This window comes from Columba livia, chromosome 3, assembly GCF_036013475.1.
Source record: "Columba livia isolate bColLiv1 breed racing homer chromosome 3, bColLiv1.pat.W.v2, whole genome shotgun sequence".
NCBI lineage: Eukaryota > Metazoa > Chordata > Aves > Columbiformes > Columbidae > Columba > Columba livia.
Genome location: NC_088604.1, coordinates 49,387,926 through 49,408,708, shown reverse-complemented (window position 1 = coordinate 49,408,708; position 20,783 = coordinate 49,387,926). Strand labels below are relative to the sequence as shown.

General features: G+C 41.2%; 1 protein-coding gene across 13 annotated transcripts in view; it reads left to right on the top strand.

Moving 5' to 3' along the window:
• Positions 1-20,783, top strand: part of FYN (FYN proto-oncogene, Src family tyrosine kinase) — a 140,854-nt gene that overhangs the window by 2,239 nt on the left and 117,832 nt on the right. Inside the window, exon 2 of one of the 13 annotated variants that reach the window (XM_065056677.1) lies at positions 12,739-12,794. The exons of the other annotated variants lie outside the window; for them this stretch is intronic. The gene's annotated coding sequence lies outside the window, so the exon portion shown is untranslated. The remainder of the gene's footprint in view (positions 1-12,738; positions 12,795-20,783) is intronic. 13 annotated transcript variants of the gene reach the window in all.

Below are 20,783 nucleotides of genomic sequence, written 5' to 3'. Positions count from 1 at the left end.
TGAATCTCGTGAAAACAAAACAAAACACAATGGATTCCTTCTTGAGCCTTTTTTACCCCACAAAGCTGTGATTTTGATGGAAAAGTGAGAGAAAGATTGCCTAACTAATGCCTTCAAAAATTGTTTATCTTTGATAGCAGACTGCACACTTCTCTTAGTTTGTTGAAATGTTCAGATGCTCTTAGAGGGTGCCTGTAAGCCTGATTCTTCTCTACCTCTAACAAATTACTGCCTCATCTGCATGGCTCATCTTCGGCAAAAATGAGAATTTCCAATATGAGCTTGTCTAATGGTAGGCCGCAGACTGTGGGGGTTCGTGGTTTCTTCTTCAGGTGTGTTGTTTCGGAAATTCTGTATTGCCTGCTGGTGGAAGATATAGTGGCGTGAAATACCAGTTAGGTATAAAACCCTGAACAGGCTTTTCTATAAATTGTTTTGAAGTTGAATAAATACATGTCTTCAGTAAGGGATAAACAACTTTGGCATATGGGCATGGGAGTCGATGTAAAGCAGAAGAAAAGAAGGTGCTACTGAGGTGTTGCTTATTATTCACTTTCATTCTGAGTGTCTTTAAAAGTTAGGATCTATTGATAAACTTCTGTTTTGTTAGAGTAAGATAAAGCATTTTTGAGGAACTAGTTGTTTTTGATACACTATGCTAGATTTCACAATACCATTATGTGAAATGCCTGAATAGTGTCATCCAAAATGGGGCAGGGGAGAGGGGTGGAGCCTGATATGGAGAGGGCCTCTGTGGCCATTGACCCTATGGCTTAGCTGAATATTCTGATCTGGACATGGTATGGTCTGCGCTGAATTTATGGTGTAATAAAATTGTGGCTAGACGAGTGAAAACTGTCCGGTGCCTTTGTGATGATTTAACACTGTAATATGGTACATCTACAGTATCATATACTTAGTTGTACTAGGGAAGGCTGTTGGCCACCTTATGCCTAATTACTTTTATTTAATCAGCATCTTCACTTTGCTGTCTTGCTGCATTACAGTGCTTTTATTTCATGGAGAGAAAGAGTTGCACACATATGTTTTCCCTTCCTCCTCCTCTCTGGGCTGCTCATTAATATTTGATTGAAACTTGTTTTGTAAAGTTCTTCTTAATTCAGTTTGGGCACTACTTTGAATGTATAATAATTGCATTCATTTGTGTCACAGACAGCGCTTTGTAATTTGCTATATGGGCAGGTCTGCTGCTGGCAGTGTATATTGTCAAAATGACCTTCCTTTGAGAGGAAGAAAACCAATAACTCCCGTCCCTTTCCCACCCCTGCAGCTCCCACAGAACTGTCTCCACAAGTAATTTTGGCCTATTTCTCCAAAACCAGGACTTGAACTGACAAATCTAATTCACCTGAGCAGTCTCATTGAAATCCAGCAATTAAGGACTCCTTTGGTGACAAAAGGCCCACAGATCTGTATCGTGCAAATCAGCGATTTACTCAGGGTGAAACCCACAAAACAATTTGCTTCTTCTGTGTGGAGCATCCTGAGGCCTTGTTACCAGGGTGGTTGTGACCCATGTGGATCTCACACCCCTGAGCGAGGGATGTGCCTGTGTTGCTGCAGCATGCTGAACGTATCTTGCATGTCCGAGCTGGTGTGCCAGGGAAAATGCTGCCCGGGCCACCTAATGCAAAGTGCCTCAGAAGGAGATGAAACTCCTGCATGCCTTGCTTGGCACAACAGCGGCTTGCTTTTAGAGTTTAAAACCTTAACCTGCTTTTGATAAGATAGAAATAATGATAATTTTTTTTTTTTTTTTTTTTTAAAAAAAGCTTACTATTTTGTATTTCAGAAGGTGACAAACATGCACGTGGAGAAAAATTGGGATTTCTAGCATTTGCATCCCTTCGTGGGTTTTGCCCTTAGTGCCTGACCTCTGGACTGAGACGTGACAGGTCCAGATGAAAGGTAACAGGTTTAGGTTTTTTCAGTACATCCAAAAAGCTTACAACACTCCTTAAGGAGCATGTGGGCCTCTTTAACGCTGTGCTGTAGGACTGTCTCACTTAACATGCTCAAGCACTGGTTTGGTTTCAGGCAGGTAAGCTGCCTCTCGGTTTGAGAGTGGTCAAGTTAAACCTGTCGGCAGGAGATGTCCTTGAGCCTTGAAACTAGAAACAAGCCTGATCTTATGGGAGTTTGCAGCCAAGGAGAAGCGCCCTGTTCTCCTGGCTTCAGGAAAACAATGACATTTTGTAAAGGATTTTTGGAACTTTCTTTCACTTGGAATGGGAACAAAACTGAACAATATCAGCACTTTTACTGGGGGAAGTGAAAACTAAAATTACTTCAAGTCCATCAAAACATGTCGCCTCATCTTGCTTCTGACTGTTTTGAATGATAACTCACTATGAAAACAAGGGCTTCAACTCAAAATATTGGTGCCTGTTTGGAAAAAAATAGAACCTTTGACATCTTGACTTTTTACTGAAGTATGAAATCAGCAACAGATTTACAGAGCTTTAAAATATGGAAAGAACTACATTTTCTTACAGAAAATGACTGTCAGGTTTTTCCTGACCAGGTCTGCTTCTTGTATACCAAGAACTTGAATGAATGTTTTTCATCAGAAAAAGCCATCAAAAAGCTAGCCTGCTTTTTCAGCTGATTTGAATTAGATGACCTGAGTGAAATTATCTTTTCAACAGAGGAAACAACATTTGCCCTTCCCAAATTCAGCTCTTTTTTTTTGTATCAGAGGCATCCCAACTTTAATGGCTCTACTGATGTTTGTGACAAGGTGATAAGGGGATAGGTTAGCCCAGGTTTTCCAGCTCAGCTTCTCCTGATTCAGGGAAGTCTTGCACCTCTGAAAGATGCTCGTTCCACACTATAATTTTCTAGAGTATCTGTGATTAATAAGGCCTACTTGATTAAACCAGTAACCTAAATTCTCAGTGCAAGCTAGTTGATACTCTTCACATTGTGACATGGTTTAGTATGATGAATTACACAAGCCAACTGTGATGTGAGTATGTTTTGATGAGAATAGAGAAGGTCACCCATCCCTGATGATGTGGTTTATTTTGGTGGAGTTTTTAGGAAGCAGCAATGACTGGATGGCTTTTCTAGCCTCAGGAAGATCTTTGTCCCATCCTGCTTTAGGTACCCCATGGCTACAGTCAGAAAGGAGGGATGTTGAGAAGCAGCTGTCAAGTGATATGCTCAGTGCTTTGAAGTATAAAGCAGCCCAGCCAGAGGTCCTCAAAGGAGCAAGTGCTACTTTTAATAGTATCAGATCCTGTGTTGTAAGAGCAGTTACTGGGCTGTCCCCAAAACACAAGGCCCTGTGGTCAGTGGCACAATCGGCAGCCAGCCCTGAACACAGGATCCAGCTCACATAGTACGCTTCGCTTCACAGCTCTTATGGTGATCTGGGAGGAGCTGCCTTGCATCCTCGATGCTGCCTTGCAAGAGCTCTGGGAGCTCTAAAAGGCAGATAAACATCTAAATCCTTGGCTATATAAGGGCTGTAACAGCTTATTTTAACCCGAAATTGAGATCTTATGTTTCAGGTAAAAAGTACCCTCAGTACTGAAGTTTCCAGAAATGCTTAAAAAATGTTATTTTATTCACCAAAGCTATGTCACTCGCAGTGATGAACTTAGAAAGTGTTGTGAAGCTGAAAGTGATGGTGATAGCACCAGCACAACATATAAAGATTCAGAGATGTGCCTGGGGTGGGGGGACATGGAGCAGACCAAGCGAAGAGCTGGCTGAAGCAGGTGAGAGGAAGATGCGCTTGTGTGTGAGTGAGGACATCCGCTTTGATAGAGAAGTGGTTGACACCACTTAAATTTGCAAATAACTCTTGTTTTAGTGATTTTTGGAGGAGAGAGGAGGAAACCTCAAATGATTGGCTTGACTTATATGAAATATCTTCTTTGTTTGAAATTGTACTTTTCCTCTTGGCTCCAGTTTTCCCATGTTAGCAGATTTGACCAAAATAGTTCTTGAGCCTTTTTGGTGTAGTCCAAGATGAAAATATTATTGCCAGATAATTTTCATCTTGTCAGGCCTCAGTTTGCGATGTGAAGCTATACAGTGAAGTTAAGCAGGAAATGAGAATAAAGATTAATATAAAATACCCATTCAGGGTTTTTTTTTTTAAGAAAAACTTTTCTATTCCATGAAAGTTCTCTGATGACCATATCTGGTGGTTCCTAGCATCCTTTTTCTTTACAATTTCTATTTTTTTTATTTTTTTTTAACAAATAAACTTTAACATTCATTTGAAAGCTTTTTATTGTATTTATTAAGACCTTCCAACCTCCCTTGTTTTAGACCAACCTGTGTGTGAAAGAGCACTTTGCATAACATTGATCTTTGACTTGCAGCTGTACCATTTACAAAAGGGGCAGCTCTGAAGGTTTTCCTGCCATGACTTTGGAATATCATGCAGTTCCTATCTTGGCTCCTGGTATCAGTGTACAGACAATTGTTGATTTTTTTTTTCTTTTTTTTTTTTTTTTCCTTCCAAATATGTTGTTTTTTTCCCTTTTGTGCCTGACCTTTAGACTGCAGGATTGCTCTGGAGATTATAACTGAAGTTGATGCTCTTGCCTAAAATAATTGGGAAGACTTGTTTTTGACTAGCTCAGAAGTTCTCCAAGCCAGAAGCCAGCACAGTGTGCTCTGTCGCAGCATCATGCTGGGAGATGAAAGCGCTGGGGATCTAGCTGGAGCTGAGATTAGCAGCAGCGTTGGTCAACAACATCATGTTGTCTCTGGGCTATGGGTGAGGCGCACAATAAGAGTGCTCATGGACTTTTTCTCTCTGTTTTTAGCCCGTACAAAGTTCATGACTATGTTAATGAGGGCTGTAGCTATCCCTGTCTCTACTGACATCCTATGACTCTGGGGGCTATGTTAACTGCCCCAGAAAAATACAGCAGAAGCTTGTCTGTTACTTTCTAACTTCTGGACTTGTATTGCTTCTCCATGGAAGTACTTTTCCTCCTTCTGGGACAACTTAATCCCATAATTTGTCATTTCTTAGGGCTTAGCATAAGACCAGCTGATACCCCTGTTTGGAGAATGGCGATGGTTGCGTCCTACAGCCAGCTGCTTTTACCCTGGGGGGAGGAGAGCAGGTGTAAGAGAAAGAAGCCCTCACACTGTTAAAAGAAAGAATATTTGTTTGTTCCTGGTACTGGGCTTTTCTTTGCAGGCAGCCTCTCACTAGGAAGCAATGATATATTTTTCCAGGGGAAAAAAAAAAGGCATGTCTAAGACTCGTAATGAAAACCTCTGTTGTCTGACTAAGCAATTCAACTATGTCTTGTCTAAAACTATATGTAAAAGCCCAGTGTTCATTTTTAGTGGTGAGGTTAATGGTGGTGGTTTTTTTTTTAACTTTTGTGGTGAGGTTAATTACCTCTTGCATGCTTTTAGACCTCTGTGGACATGTCCACTTGCACACTGTCACTGTATGCTAATAATGCTTGAAAATGGGCAAGTCCGAATAATAAGATTTCAGAGGGGGAGACCATATCCAGTAAGATTTTTCTCTGAAGATGGACAAAAATGCTGGTTCTGTTGCCTGTATGCATTCCTGGGAAGTAAATAAAAACTCCTAAACTTCCCTTATGGGGAAATAATTAATGTAAGGTCAGTGTACAGAAGCTGGCAAACTGAAGAGCCAGGTTTAACTCTCAGTGCAATAGGTTGTATGCTGTCAAAACGACATACACAGTGAAGGCTTTGATTACTTTTGACCACCTCACTAGGAGTTTCCCTTTTGTAGGAAAAGTAATGAACTCAAAAGTCTGGCTGAGAAAAGAGTCTCTAAACAATGTGACCTTGTGAAAGAAACCTCTTACATCTGAAGGTCAAAAAATACCTTGTGTGCATTGGGGGAAGCTAGAAGAGGGCGTTGACTTTCTTACTTAGGGCAGCATTACTGACATGCTTAGAAACTGCAGAACTCCTTGTCCCAATGTTCAGATGGGGCTGCCAAAGAAGAACAAATAGTGCTGTGGACAAAGTGCGCAGGGAAGGTTTTGTGGTTGTATCCCCTTTCCTTCTCCTCAGTCGTCACATACACAGAATGGGGAGAGCATTGGTTTGTGCTACTTGATGACTTGACATTCACAACTATATGCTGCCAGTCCTGTCAAAGTTTAAAAAACCTTTTTATGTAGGCTGCCTTTTTATTTTTTTTTTTTTAAATTGTGGGCTTTCTTTGGCATCAGTGTAATTCAGTGACTTCTTCAAGGGTGAGGTGACCTTGTCTCTGCTCTTACTACATTTTCAGCAAGTCTTAATTTGAACTGTTGTAAGGTTACGTTGTTTGGGGTTTTTTTGTTTCTTCCCCGTGCAAAAGAGTTACTTCTGATTTATGAAGCTGACTGTATAGCTGTAGGTGTTAAACAAGTCAGCCAAATTTTGCTGATGTGTTCAACTCCTCCACGATTTGCCTGTGAGTTTGTGTCTTACAAAACTAGTTGTCATCCTTTTAGAGCTAATGCGGCATAGCAAGAGTGTGCTGAGAATAATCTGGACCTGAATGTGGAGGGTGGATCAAAAAAAAAAATAAATGCATTGCTTCGGTTTTACTCCCTTGGAGAGAACAGGCCTCTGAATCAGGGTTTGTCTACATGGCGCTGTGCCGAGGTGGACAGAAGATCTGATGTGTGAAAGTCAGGATACCTCAGCAGCACAGGAGCATCGTGCTGAGGTGCCTGCACGGCTTCCAGCACCACCATGATGTGTTCATAGTTGTGAGTGTATCTGCACAGCACTGTGTGGTGCTGGAGAGGCTGTACTTTACTTTTTTGACACAAAAAAGAACAGACATGAGAGTGATAACCTGAAAGAGTGGATTAACTAGATGAATGTTCATTTTCACAGCACCAAAGACTACTCAAATGAGCTTTTTAAAAAAATGCTGCTAAACCTAAAAGAAATGCTTGCTTCATTTATTTATTTTACACTATCTGCCCCACTGACGAAGAGTGATTATGTTCCTGGGGACTGCCATCTGTAACAGCTACCCACAAGCTTTAAAATGACATGGTGCTGCAATAGGATACAGTGTTTACTTTCAATGTTCTTTATTTCAAAAAGGATGCAATTGCCATTCAAATTGTCACCATGAGTGTGGGAGAGTACTTCTTGATATATGAGATCTTTTCAAAGTAAACTGGTTTAGAATGCTTGCCGTCTCAAACTTAATTTTGAAGTGTTAATACATTTCTGTGGATTTCTTAGTGTTGCTGGACCATTATTAACACTCTATTCCTAAAAGTGAAACATCACTGATCTTAAAAGAGTGCAGGTATGAACAATTCTGCAAGGGAAGTAAGATCTGTGTTTGCCAATAATGCAGTCACCCCAAACTGCGATAATGAGCATTTATTTCATAATCAGCAATATGTTGCCGCTGTGAGGTATAATTTCTGAGAAAATATCTTGAAAACGGCAGACAAACCACATCACGTAGATTTACTTTATGATTGTTGGTATGGGAACTTGTTAAACCTGTGTAGATCATGACAAGTATATAGCTTTGGACTCTCACATCATGCTTTAAACCTGGGGGAGGGGGAACCCTACTTTTGTTTGAAGGAATGATCACCTACATTTTATTTTCTTCCCCCAATCACGTTGTAACTTAATTTTCTGTAACTGAGCTCTCTCTAGAGCTAACAGACTTCTCTTCTAAAAGTACTTTTTAATAGTTCTTCTATTAAATTACTTTTTAATAGTCCTCCTAACTTCTCAGAGATGAGCTCTTCTTTTCACTTTAAACACAGAAGAATCTAGGTTTGAAGTGACCTCTGGAAATAATCTCCCTGCACAGAAAAAAAGCTGACCTCAAAGCCAGGTCCAACTTCAAAGCCATGGCCTCATCCAGTCAGTTTTTGAGCATCTCCCAGGATGAACTGAACAACCCAACTCTCTCCATTTCTCCTTCATATGTCAAGTGCTGCAGCATCTTGGTGGCCATCCACTGGACTCACTCCAGTATGTCAATCTTTCTTTTCCCCAGACTCCCAAAACCAGACCGAGTACTCCAGATGTGGTCTCACAAATGCTGCATAGAGAGAAATAATTACTTCCCTCCACCTGCCAGCTAATTAAATTGCTTATTTGGTGCCAGACCTTCAGCTGCTCTCAGTTGTCTTTGCTTTCCTCAAGCTGGAGTGGTGGAAACTCTCCCTTGCAGGGGAGCCATATTGGTAGAGTACTTGTAGACTTCTCTGTCACCTCACAAAGAGCTGGAACAGAGATGGCCCTTTGCTTCAGTTACATAAAGCAGGTGACCAAAACAGTGTTTACATACACAAAACCAAAAAGGTTTAAATTTCCCTGTAGCGCTTCAGACTTTCATGATCCGTACAGCAGTGTAACCTGAAGCAATAAGATTGTATCACAGTGATTATTTTGGTAAAACAGTGGAGAAAATGCATAGTAAACAGCGTATGCAAAGAGGTGCATTGTGTGTATTCTGCTGGTTTTCCTGGCAGTACTTGAGCTTAGGTTACCCACTTTAAAGCTAATGTTTGGTAGCAAATATGAGGATTGAAATAACAGGCGTGCCACCCAAATGAGCTTCACAGGAGCTGTGGGACAGTAACACATGCTTAAGATTTTATATCCAGAAGGTGGTTCTTGTCCACTAGATTTCTGAGACTCTGCTGCACAATTATAAGTGACTGAGACACAAATGACTGGCTATAGACTGTGCATTTTAAAGGTTTAATCTTCCTACACTATTTAATTATTTTTAATATTTTTTTAACACACACAAAATGAAAATTTTATAGTTAGTAGTTTAAGTACTTTAATGAATGTTTGCTTAAAAAGCCCAAACCAAACAAACAAAAATAAACAGAACGGTTGGAAAACAGAGAAGCCTTGAACCATCACCAAGCCTGTGCACACAGGACATCCTGCAGTTGCTGCTGCTTTGAGGATTGTGTGGCTCACATCACCCAGCTCAGACGTCCTCACGCCCCAGCGTGGGAGAGCAGCTGAAGGTGTAAACTTTCCACATGCATATATCTGCTTTAGTGTGTAAGCTGTTAGTGTTCAGTTAAGCAAATTCTGGCTTCCGAAAAGCTCTGGCGAGGACAGTGTCTGTGGTGTTGAGTGGATACTGACGGCTGCCCAGCTGGCTGGTGGTGAGGGAGGTGGCTGCGCTGAGCAGTCACTGTGCCTTGTGAACCTCTTGGCACAACTGAAGAAAAAAGAAACCTTAACCCAGTGGGCATAAAAAGAAGCAGTGGTAGAGACGGTTGAGCTGTCAAAGTGGAAAAGGGAGGGAAATTGTCAGACTTTTGGTTCTGGGTTTATTCTCCTTCTGTATTTGTCACTACCAAGGGACTTCTTGAGAGTCTCCCTTTGTACTCTGACTGTTGCCACCACTGTTTTCCTCCAGTGATTTTTTTTCTTTGGCTATTTGTACTAGGTCTGTGGCACTGCCGTGACAGTCAGAGGGTCTTTTAGAAGTTACTCTTCTGTCTATTTTGTTCCCATACCCGTGCTTATGGCATTCCAGTCTGCATGCTTGCTTACCTCAGTCTTCTCCCTTGCTCACCTGCCTTGCCTGCAGATCCTCTCATATCCTGACACAAATGAGCTGTTTATATTTGAGGTAATGGTTGTTCACAATGCTGCAGAACTAATTATATCCATGCTGATTAAAAAAGTAAAAAGGTGGATTACTTTTTGCCCTTCCCCAGAGAATTAGTTGTATACTTTCACGCCTTACAGCTGTTGGAGTGAAACTCTGTAGGCAAGAAGTCTCTCTGGTATGGAAACAAACCTTGGGTTACGCAGCTTGTTCAGGTTACTCAGGCATCATTGTTTAGCAGAAGGATGGTGTGCAAGAGCCATACCAAAGTGGGAGCTTACTACTAAAATGATCTCCGTATTATGTAGAGAAATGTGGAGTTTTGCCTGTTGGTGGCAATAACTGCACCCCCCTGGGCTCCTCAGGGACACAGACCTTCCCCGGGTACCACTGCAGGTGCTGGAGAATGTCTCTTGCCGTGGCCACTGAGGTGAGGTTGACCATTTTGGAGAGTGTGTGCTTTTATTTATTTTGCCCTTATTTTAGTCAGAAACTATGGTTGGTTGGTGCCATATGTAAGCTCTCATGGTGGAGACAGTGAGAGTTTAAAGCATTTTGAATTTTTCTTCCAGTTTTGATTTAATTCATATTAAAAGCTCACCAGCTTTCTGGTGTTTGGTGGCAGCTTGAGTAAAATCATTTCCGTGGGAAGATGAGGGGGTTGTGTATCATCTCATACTTAATATTTGTTTAAATGGATTATGCAAGATAACTTAGGTTATTGTTAGCAAACTAGAGAAGTCACAAAAGGTGTCCTTCTCCATACAGTGTATATTATTTTGATTAAAAACTCTGGGAGATGAGGCAGCAGCACTGAGCGCAGGAGATCGATACCTGTTCCAGATGATGCCAGCACCTTCAGTCTGCTCTGTCCTGTCCCTGGCAGCTCATTTGAGTAAAATTTGCATGGTGTCAGGACTGGAAGCAAGTGTTACCAACCTCAAATGTTTAAATATTGCTGTGGTTTTGGAGGAGAGGAAGAAGGTGTTGGAATTTGGAGCTGGAAATGGGGCGTTCATTGGGCCATCAAGGTCCAACCTATTCTGGTGGGAGCTGCTGCTGAAGATCTCAAAGGCTGCTGTCTTTTTCTTACAGAATAAATGTGTTTGTGCTTGTTAACACCTTCTAATTAAATCTATGGTACTCAGCATTGGAGATTGGTTCTACCAGTGTGACTCACATTTTTAATATATGTATTTTGATTGCCCTGTCTAGAAGACTAGTTGTTAGAGTTGATTTGTAGCTAATATATGCTGTTTTGAAATTGCTAGTACATAGACTGGTGTAATAGGAGCTGATCCTAAAAATGTTCTCAATTTTCTTCTTCTGTTAATGTTGGCAGATGTTCCCAAGCAATACAGTGACTTCTTTGTATATTGTTTATAATCTTTCTGGAAAAAAAAAAAAAAAAATCAAAGAAGCAAAGGCCTCTATGAAAGGAGTGGTAGTGGTAAGAGCTGGGGTGTTGCTCAACAGGAGGCACTTGAGGCCACCCCAGTGTGCTGTTTAGGAGGAATCAGTAATTTTAAACCACTTTTTCTCTACTGCTTTGCAATAGTTAAAGCATTAGCAGTGCTGTCCAAAGAGCTAAGCCCAATTACTCCCTCCCCCTGCCAAATATCATACCCTGCTGAAGATGGGGTTGCCTTCCAGGAGGACCGACCTTAGGCTGTTCAAGTACACCCACTGTCTTTGTGCAATATGTGTGTGAACCAGAAATGTCAGAAATGGTCCTTTTATGTTATAGATGTGAGTCAGATTTTTTTTTTTTTTTTTTCCCATCATCTCATAACTTTATTCTCTGACAGGCTTGTGTTGGCTTACTGCTTGAAATGGAGCTCCGTAGTTTTTGCCTGTGAGCACATTCACATACTGGCTGCTGTTTGAAGGTGGCTCCTTGTTCCCGCTGCTTCCCTCTTGTAGCAATTTCCAAGTGTCAATCTAGTCAAGAATTACTTTTTAGCAACTTAAAACCATTTATCATGTTTGCTGAAGAGGCAAAGCAAAGGACACAATGTATTAAACTAAAACAAAAGAGGTAAGAAGGGTCTCAAGTAACTTAATCTCTAAACATTAATTTCGCAAATGTCCTTTGCTGGTTACACTTAAACCTGACTATATGCCATTGCCTGTATAGGTGGGTAACTGTTTTTGAACGGTTCTTTCTTTGGATTTTAGGGAGTAGGAGAACATGTTAAAGAAGGAATCTGATTCCTTTTTAACTCAAGGGGAGAGAAAGAACTGGATGATAATTTTTCACTAGTTAGCAGTGTCTGAGTTGTGAAAATAACAGCATAAGCCTTCTTGGCAGTAGTTCTTGATTTTTTTTTTTTTTAATTATTATTCTTATTTCTCTCTACCTGATGTTCAACAAGAAACTGCTAACCTAATTTTGGTATTCCTGTGAGAGCTCATTTATGATGAGTTGCCAGAATTCCCCAAATTAATTTCAAGTTCCTTGTTGGCACCTGTGAGTTGGGTTTCTTTGCTTAAGTTTTTAATAGCATTTCATTTTTTTCCTTCTGTGCAATTTTGCTTTCTTTACAAAGAATATTTATCAAACAAACTAAGCCTAATAATATGAAGTATAATAAATTCTTTAGGTCTGCATAATGAATACTTGAAGATTTGTGCCACTTTTGTGGCTTCCTGAAACTTTACCTGCAATTTCCCATCCCTCTTGCTCTGCTGTGTGAGAGACCACACAATGCATTTGACTGTATATTGCAAAACTTTACCAGCATTAAAAAGCATAGTGTGGATGATTATATAAATATATATATATATATAGATAGATAGATAGATAGATAGATAGATAGATATAAACATTAAAGAATGCATTTTTATACATTCTGGATTTCCTCTAGTCATATGTCTTAGGCAATTTGCTCACTTGTCCCTCTCAAATCTGGAGCCTTTTGATCTCTTGGAGTAAATTTAAAGACAGCTGTGAATGATCTTCATGACCAACGTTTTTTCAGGAGAGGCAGGTAGGCAGAGGTGACATGGTACTTTTAACCCTCCTGGAGGGACAGTCAAAATCTATGCTTATGGCTGTTAGACAACTGAGCGCTGCCAAACCAAGTCAGCACATATGTTTTGCTCGTCTAGACATAGATCTTCTCTCGTCTCTTTAGGGCGTCAGAAGACGTGGAAGAAAAGGGTAGATGAAAGGGAAGGCTCAAGGATCCAAGTGAGTAGGAAGTGGGGAGAACAAGAGGATGCATCGGTAGGAAACAAAGCTTAATTGGTCCGCTGATTACAACTTGTTTTTTAAATTTATTGACGCTTATTTCTGGGAAGTTCAAAATTGCAGCCACTTAATACCAGAAGAAATGTTGGGGGTTTTTTAAAATGAAAAAATCTTTGTCAGTAGACTTGGTTTGCAAAAGCAATCAAACTGCTCAAATTGGCAATGCTCAATATAGGGTTTTAAAACCCAATAGCTAGTTTGGCTTCTAGGCATGCCCAGCAATCTCCCAGACTTGCTCTACCAGCCAGTCACGGCATTTTAGAGACACAACTGCATCCGCATCTGAGTAATGTTCCTCCTGAAGTCTGTCAGAAAAATGCTTGACTTGTATGTAACCAGAAATAATGTCTTACTATATTTAAATACCCAGAATATGAAAAACTAATTTTGAATGCCTTCTTCCTAGGAATAGGGATTTTTTAACATCCTAAAAGTGAAGTTTCACTATTTTCTCTTTCATTATGCATTCTGAGAACTGTCTGCCCATTCCCTTTGTCTTGCTCATCTAATTTTAGTAAAAATTATGGGGACTACTTGGTGTAAGGGAAATTTGTGACTAAAGAGAGAAGAAAGAGGAACAGACAAAACTCTGTTTCTAGGCCAAGGTTTCTATTGTGCATTTTAATCTAGCAGTTTTGTCTAGGGGCAGCCCTTTCCTTTGAGAGTATCAGGCTCTGAACCTTCATATTCATTCTGCATTTTCAACATCAGCAAAGGCATCAGCACACTGCTTTTTTCTGCTTTTTCTGTATTTTTTTTTTTTTTAGATAAATGCTGCTTCTAGAGAAAAGGAAGGAAGAAGGAGTGGGAGAAGAGGAAGAAACTTATTGCTACAATTTTGAGTGAGAAACTTGGTGTTTATTATGTGCTCCTATCAAACACTGGATGATGTTTGGTTAACCATCTCTTACTCTTTTCATGTTTTGTGGCTAAGCATCTTGCATTAATTCTCAGTGAGTAGGGCTGGACAAATTGTGCAGTCTTGGCTTAATTTGGTATTTTCTTTTGTTGAACAGATACAGTGAAAGGGATTTATCTGCTCATGAGAGGGGTCTAATGGGTGTATTCAAGATTTGACAGTGCCTTTTTCATTTAAATTGTGCTACTGGTCTGGGGCTTGTCCTTCCACTGGAGGCTGCTGCCCTTGTAGGTGTGATGAAGTAGCACTCTTCTGTTCAGAGCTCTGAGCTGGACCTTTATAGTTACCCTGAGGCATGATCTGTCTTGCTTTTACCATCCCATTAAGTTCCACCTGTGAGAGAGCAGGGCTGTGTCTGCCCATCACTGGCTGCTCACACCTGGGCAGCTTGCACAGACTGGGGTGTTGAGTCTTGGTGAAAAGGCTAAAGGGGTGTGGGGGTGTCTGTCCATCTGTCCACACCACTGTTACTACAGTACCTTGGCTGACATTTTGGTGCAAAGGTGTCCAACAGCTGTAGGCTGGCTGAGCTACAGACATGGTGTGGACATCTACCCTCACTACAGAGACGATGGCATCCTAAACTCCAGTAGGTTCAGGTCACATCCAGAAGAAACCCTTCTTTTCTTCCTAGTCTTCTTTACCTAAACTATTAGACAGAAGTGCCTAGATAAAAAATATTTTAAAAATCCTTACATAGTAATTTGTTTTTTTATAATCTTCCCTGTGTCATATATTTGTGCGGGCTGATAATACATGTCCAGAACAGATCATTTCACAGCTACTTCAGAGAGTCAGGAGCTTGCAGTTGCAGTAGCTCTGCTGCTTTTTAAGAGAGACTTGCTGGGCTCCTCATAGACAAGAGTGAAGTGTCACTCCTCAAATATTGCTAATACTTCTGTACTAATAATCTACTGCTTCTGTAAGGAAAACTGCTTTTCCTAAGTACTGGTATGGCAAAGAATAGTCTTTAATTGCCAGCTCAGTTACAAACACGTGCCCAGAGCTTTCTGGCTGCTGTCAAAGCGGGTGCATCAGCAATGTTTAGTAATGGGTGCGAAGTGGGAGGGGTGTCTGCCCATAATCTCTACCAAGTATCTCGCTTGTCTTTTTGCAGTGTCTGTATCCAGTACTGCCATAACATGCATGTGCTTAAATCAGCATTGACTCAGGCTAGGTCTTAAACCACAAAGTATACAGGCATGTTGAAATAAGGGCGGGTGGGTGCAAGGTGAGCTTTTATGAATCTTGCTTTTCTGAGAACTTCATAGAGTGGCACAAAGTTGTGCATTGTAGAAAATAAGGATGGGAATAGATCTGAAATAATTCCTGCCATGACAGTATGAGTCAGAATACAGTGAACACAGGTCATTACTGACCCCTAGTAGCCTATTCTGTTCCCAGAGGGTTCAAGGAAAGAGCATTTCCAATGTGCCCAACTGTTCTCTTCTACACTTCAGTAGCTGGAGAGCTTCTAATATCTAGCTGGCATTGCTGTTCATACAGACCCTCTCTATTATCAGTTCATGTGGGGAAACAGAAGACTGAAAGGGCACAAGTCCTGAAAACTATCTGTTATTCTTGTCTGCATTACTTATGCTAGTAAAATACACTGCTACTCTGTGCAAAATCTACTTCGTTGTTTAAGCCTTCTTCTACTTTCAAGGTTGCTTGTGTACTTCCTTCCCATTGTCTCCTCTTTTTGATTAACTTGTTATCATGGAGGCACCCCAAGGTAAACAGGGTTTTAGCACTCCAAAAGTGACTTAAATACAGGTTTGGATATCAGTTGAGGAAAATTATTAAGGGGCAGCAACTATTACAACAGGCGGTCCACAGAGTGCATGCACATGGCTTCACCCAAAACAATGCCAGAGCCGTCTCTGAGTCCAGGAGGAGTACACACTTGTCTGTACATGGTGTGGGATTATTTTGAAGAGATACACGTACTTGTATTGAGTACGGGAAGTGTACACTCGCGATTCTGCGAGGGTAAATTTATAATACACTCGCAATCCTGCGAGGGTTAATACATGTGCAAATGTGCACGGAATATTACACATGCTTATGTGGAAGCACGGGAGGAAAATACACTCGCGATTGTACGAGGAAATAATTTATACGCATGCTTGTATTGAGCATGGAAAGTTACACGTGCAAATGTGCATGGAAAGTACACGTGCTTGTATTAAGCACGGAAAGTACACGTGCAAATGTGCACGGAAAGTTACATGTGCTTATGTGGAAGCACGGGAGGAAAATACACCCGCGATTATGCGAGGATTAATTTTACATGTGCTCATATTGAGTACGGAAAGTATGCGTGCATATGTGCACGGAAAGTATAGATATACTCGCAATCCTGCGAGGAGAAATTTTACTCACAGCCGTGGTGGCACGGCAAGCGGAGTCTCCGTCCTGGGGAGGGGGGGGTATCCACGGCAGCATCTCGCTCGTGCTCCGAGAGACTCGTGACAATGGGCGGAGTCTCGACGAGAGTCCCGCTTTTTATGGGCTGATCAGATCTGACTGTAGGCATTCCAGAAGCTTCTCTGCACCCCCACACTGGCTGTGGGGTGCTCCTGAAGCCTCCAAACATCCCCCACGCTGGCCGCGGGCGCCCAGTGGCTCATTATTGCCTTGGCACTCCGTTCTCCCAATGGCCCTGGCCAGGGTGCTCTGGGGCCAAACAAAAGAAGCTGTAGCAGAGAGAGAGGGAGATGTGTCTACTCCTTCCGTGGTGAAGGAGGGAGGGGGAGAGAGGGGGGTTTGCATCCTGCCACACTTGTCCAATTTCTCTAGCCTTTCTGCATAGGCCGTGACAGGGAAAAGACAGGTTGAGGAAGAAGTCATGGATGTCTTCTGGTTTGTCTGATCTGGAGATAGTTCAACGGAGGATTTGATGGCTTGGGTTCTTCCCTTCTGCTGATAGCAACAACCCATGAAATCTGTTGATAAATGAAGTGTTGTGTACCCACCTTCTTCATCCCCAGATTCTGCTTAGCACAGAGATAGCAGCAGTGTGAAGTTTCCAGTTTCTCTCTGAGCTTAAACCAGAGACACTGTGCATCAGCCTGTTGATTAATCATAGGCACTCATGTGATGAAAACTTCTCAGGGGTTGGGAAAAGTTAGTTTGCTTTTAACAATCTTAAAACAGCATCATTTCAAAGTACATTTCCTTTTTTTTTTTTTTTCCCTTCAGTCAAGGATGTGTAAATGCTTGCAGCATGAGTGTATGCGTGTGTTACAGTTTGGGTTTTAGTTGCACGGTGTGATCCTGGGATTTTCAGCTGAGAAGATCCCTGCTTGCTTCTGTGCAGCCAGGAGCAGACTGAGACTGTAACAGGAGAGATTGGCTCCTGCCAAATCAGTGCTTCATCTGTCACAGGAGCTGGGAGGTGCCACGAGAAAGAGGTGGGGAAATTTGAAGGAAGGAAAAGGCAACTATCTGATAGGCATCTGCGAAGTAAAATCTACTTAAACACACCGTTATGAAAAGTGACTTATTGTGCTGTGTAGCTGTGCTAATAGAGTGTGCGATGACTGAAGAAGTGTTGAGTATGTGCAACTGCAGAGGAAGTCAATGGACTCATTGCTGTGAGTGTACTGAATAGTCAGGCGTCGGTTGTCTCAATCTGGGCACCTAAATAAAGAACACTTTTGAATTTATCTTTCTCTTTGTCATAAAGTGCCAATAATACCCCTGGTGTCTTAGGATACTGTAAAAAATGCATGCTTTGTGAGGGAAAATCTCAGACACTGAACAGTGCCGGAACCCATGAGTGAAATAGTTGTGTTTCTAGAGCAGGCTGGGCAGAGTGTTCTGTGAATGACAGAAAAAAAAAAAAGGCATGTTCCCATTGAATAAGCACCAGACATTTTAGGCACTGAAGGAAGCTGTGCTCTTATGGAAAACTTTCTGCATAATCATGTAATTAACAACTGCATCACAGTGAAGTCACAGGCAGGTTGGGGGAGGGCAGGCAAATGCAAGAAGCACAAGCAATAACAGTTCTGGAAAGTCTAGTGTTTGGCCACATAATTTTATAACCTTAGTATTTCTGTCATGCAAATGTGTGTAATTGATCTTTGAATACAAATCTGCAGTGAGATGGGGGGGTGGGCAGGAAAAGCCAAGGGGTGAAGCTTTACATGGTCCAGGTATGGAGCAGCACACTGGATAATCGGAGAGGTCTCTCTACTCGCTTGTGTTGCAAGTCAGCACACGCTAACCACCCTGCTTTGCTGTTGCCTGCAGTGCTCGTGGCAAAGATGACAAACCAGCCTTTGTGCGAGCGAGAAAGCAGAAAGGCACAATGCAGAATGGAAATTTGGTGCTGTTGGGGACTGTAGGCGTTGCAGGCTCATTGTCGCTCCGTTCCTGCCGTGGGACCGTGTTGTACGTGTGGGGGGAAATGGTCCGAGGGGGTTAGAGGTGGTGCGAGGAAGCCTGGCATCCCGGAAGATCTTACAGCTTTGACTTCTGTTTTTGTAACTGTCTGGCTCATACCATGTGGCTTTGGGTGACCAAAGTATTGTGGTTTTTTTTTTTAAACTAAATAGTTAGGAGTCTGGTCCATACTGTGGTAAGAGCTCTGCAGTTAAAGAATGTGCCACAGCTCTTTAATGGATGTATATTAAACCTTACTGTCCTTCACAGGTAACACAAAGCACACTCAGAACATAAACAAGCAATCCCTTGTTTATCAGCACTGTTACTCTGTTTTATTTGAAACCTAATTATACTTGAAAGGTGTAGGGGAAATTGAGAACTTAACTTTTGGCACTTATCATCACAATCTTAATTAACCATCACCACTCCTTTTCATGCAGCTCCAGTCCTATGATCTCACTTCCCTCATTTCATTTAACAGTTAATACTCTCAGGTTAATTTCTCTTAACTTTACAACCTAGTCTATCATCTGTTTAAAAATAAGTACTAAAACACTTCTCAAAACTGTTTGGAGGCCCCCACCACTACATGTCAAACCACAAACTCATCAGGTCATCACTCTTTCACTTTTCTGACTCTCAGCAAGAGGCTTCAGGGAAGTATATAAATCTCTGGAGTGCTTGCAATGGAGGTGATAGGATTTTATGAAATGCACTTGTGCTGGTAAACGAGATGATAAGGATGCACAGAAGACGTACAAGGAAGAAACTACATGCAACTTTTACTTACTAAATGAGGTGTTTGTGAATTAAGCCTTTGTTAAATGTGAACTGAAAGTTTTTCATAATTTGTATTGATAGAGTGCAAGGATTTTGTTTAGTTTTTTTGTTACTACCACCTTGGCTTTTAGAAGGAGAGAGAGAGGGGAAAGGAGGGAGGATTGCGAGGGGAGCTTAAGGGAGAGGAGAACTTGTTTGGCAATTTACTTTTATTTGAAATAAAAGTATTTTTAAAACCACAAAATAATATTTGATTTGTATAATCCCTGGTGTGCCTGTATAAGCTGCTTATGAATTATAATTTAAAAAAACTCCCAAAAAGCCCTTGGTCAGAAGTATTTAGGCACTTGGTGAAACACTTTAAGGAGACTAAAGAAAATGTTTAAAAAACCCAACCATTTCCTGTGCTCATTAACATTATTTTATTAATAAAAGCTGGTTCAGTGCCCACACTGCATGTCCCCAGCAGGAAGTTGATGACATTTTGAGAGAGGTGGGTAAACATTTATACTGTGCCCTGAGAAAAGGTTACGTGAAAGCCTTTTGATAGAACTTGCAATTTTGTTTTTGCTTCTTTAAACAGAAAAAAAATTAACAGGTCAGATGTGTCTGCGAGAAGTTTTCTTCTTTGCATTTAATGGAACAATGTAAACCAGGTCATAAGTGCTATATAGGTATATCAAACAGGTTTTGTATCATTGCTTGTAGGCTTAAATATATGGATATTTATTTAAGAATATATTTGTATTCTTTAACATACAAATAGTAAGAGCGTCTGTAAAATGTGATGTTGCTTGTGGTTGTGACTTTAAGAAAAATCCCGTCATATTTCAGTGGCTAGAGCATAGACTTAACACATTGAATTGGAAGGGGCACATCCTGTGACTGGTTTCCTGTGGTCTCCAGAGGACAGTGGTCTTTTTCCATTGTTATTTTGTCTGTCCGTGTAAAACAGAGATTATCTGCCGTCTGCCATTTCCTCTTCTCCCTCCCTCTCTGTTTCTTTCTGGGGGCAGGGGGAAATAAATTCTCCCTCTGGCTCATGCAGATGTTAGCGCTGTGGGGAGCTTCTCTGGCCCCAGCTGCAGGAAGCATTTCCCAAATGGATTGTACGGTCCTTTGGTCTTATTGTCTTTCTTTGCTTGTTTTTATTTAAGATTATTAGTGTAGTGGGTTTGTGCTGTCAAATTTACTTCACTGCAGTAGTGTTTGTGGAGACGTACTCATTCTGTGATTCATTTTGGAGGCACTCATCTGTTAAAGCAGCATGTGAAGGAAAAAATATTCAATTAAAAAAAAAAAAAAAGGAAATCTAGCTCTCATCCCCTTGCCTCAGACTCCAGGAAAGATGCTTTTAAGCAAGATTACAGTAGTATGTATTGTACTATTGTGTGACCGAAGCATCTGTGACACAAAAACACTGTTAAAAGATGATAGATGCCCATGGCATTGAAGACTTTGCTTCTTTAATAACTGATTTTTTTCTGCCATCTGTTGTTTTATTAAGACTTCTTTCGTTCTACCTGTGGAGCTCAGTGTAGCCCAGACTTCAATCTTATTGTGTCTCAGTACAATGAAAATCTTGCATGCAAAATTCTGCTGAAGTCTACAAGTAGGAAATGCCACATGTGTATGTTTTCCAAAGACTTTTAAAGATCAGAAGAATTAAAAGGAGGTATTTAAATTTATCTGTATATGTTTCTCCTTGTCCTCTCCCTCACCAGTCCACTACCCTATGACACTGATGTACTGTTTCCACTCCCCAAAATGGCTGCAATCCAGGCAAGCTGGAGTGTCCAACCACTGCTCTGTTGGAGAGGTCAGGGAGCAAACTG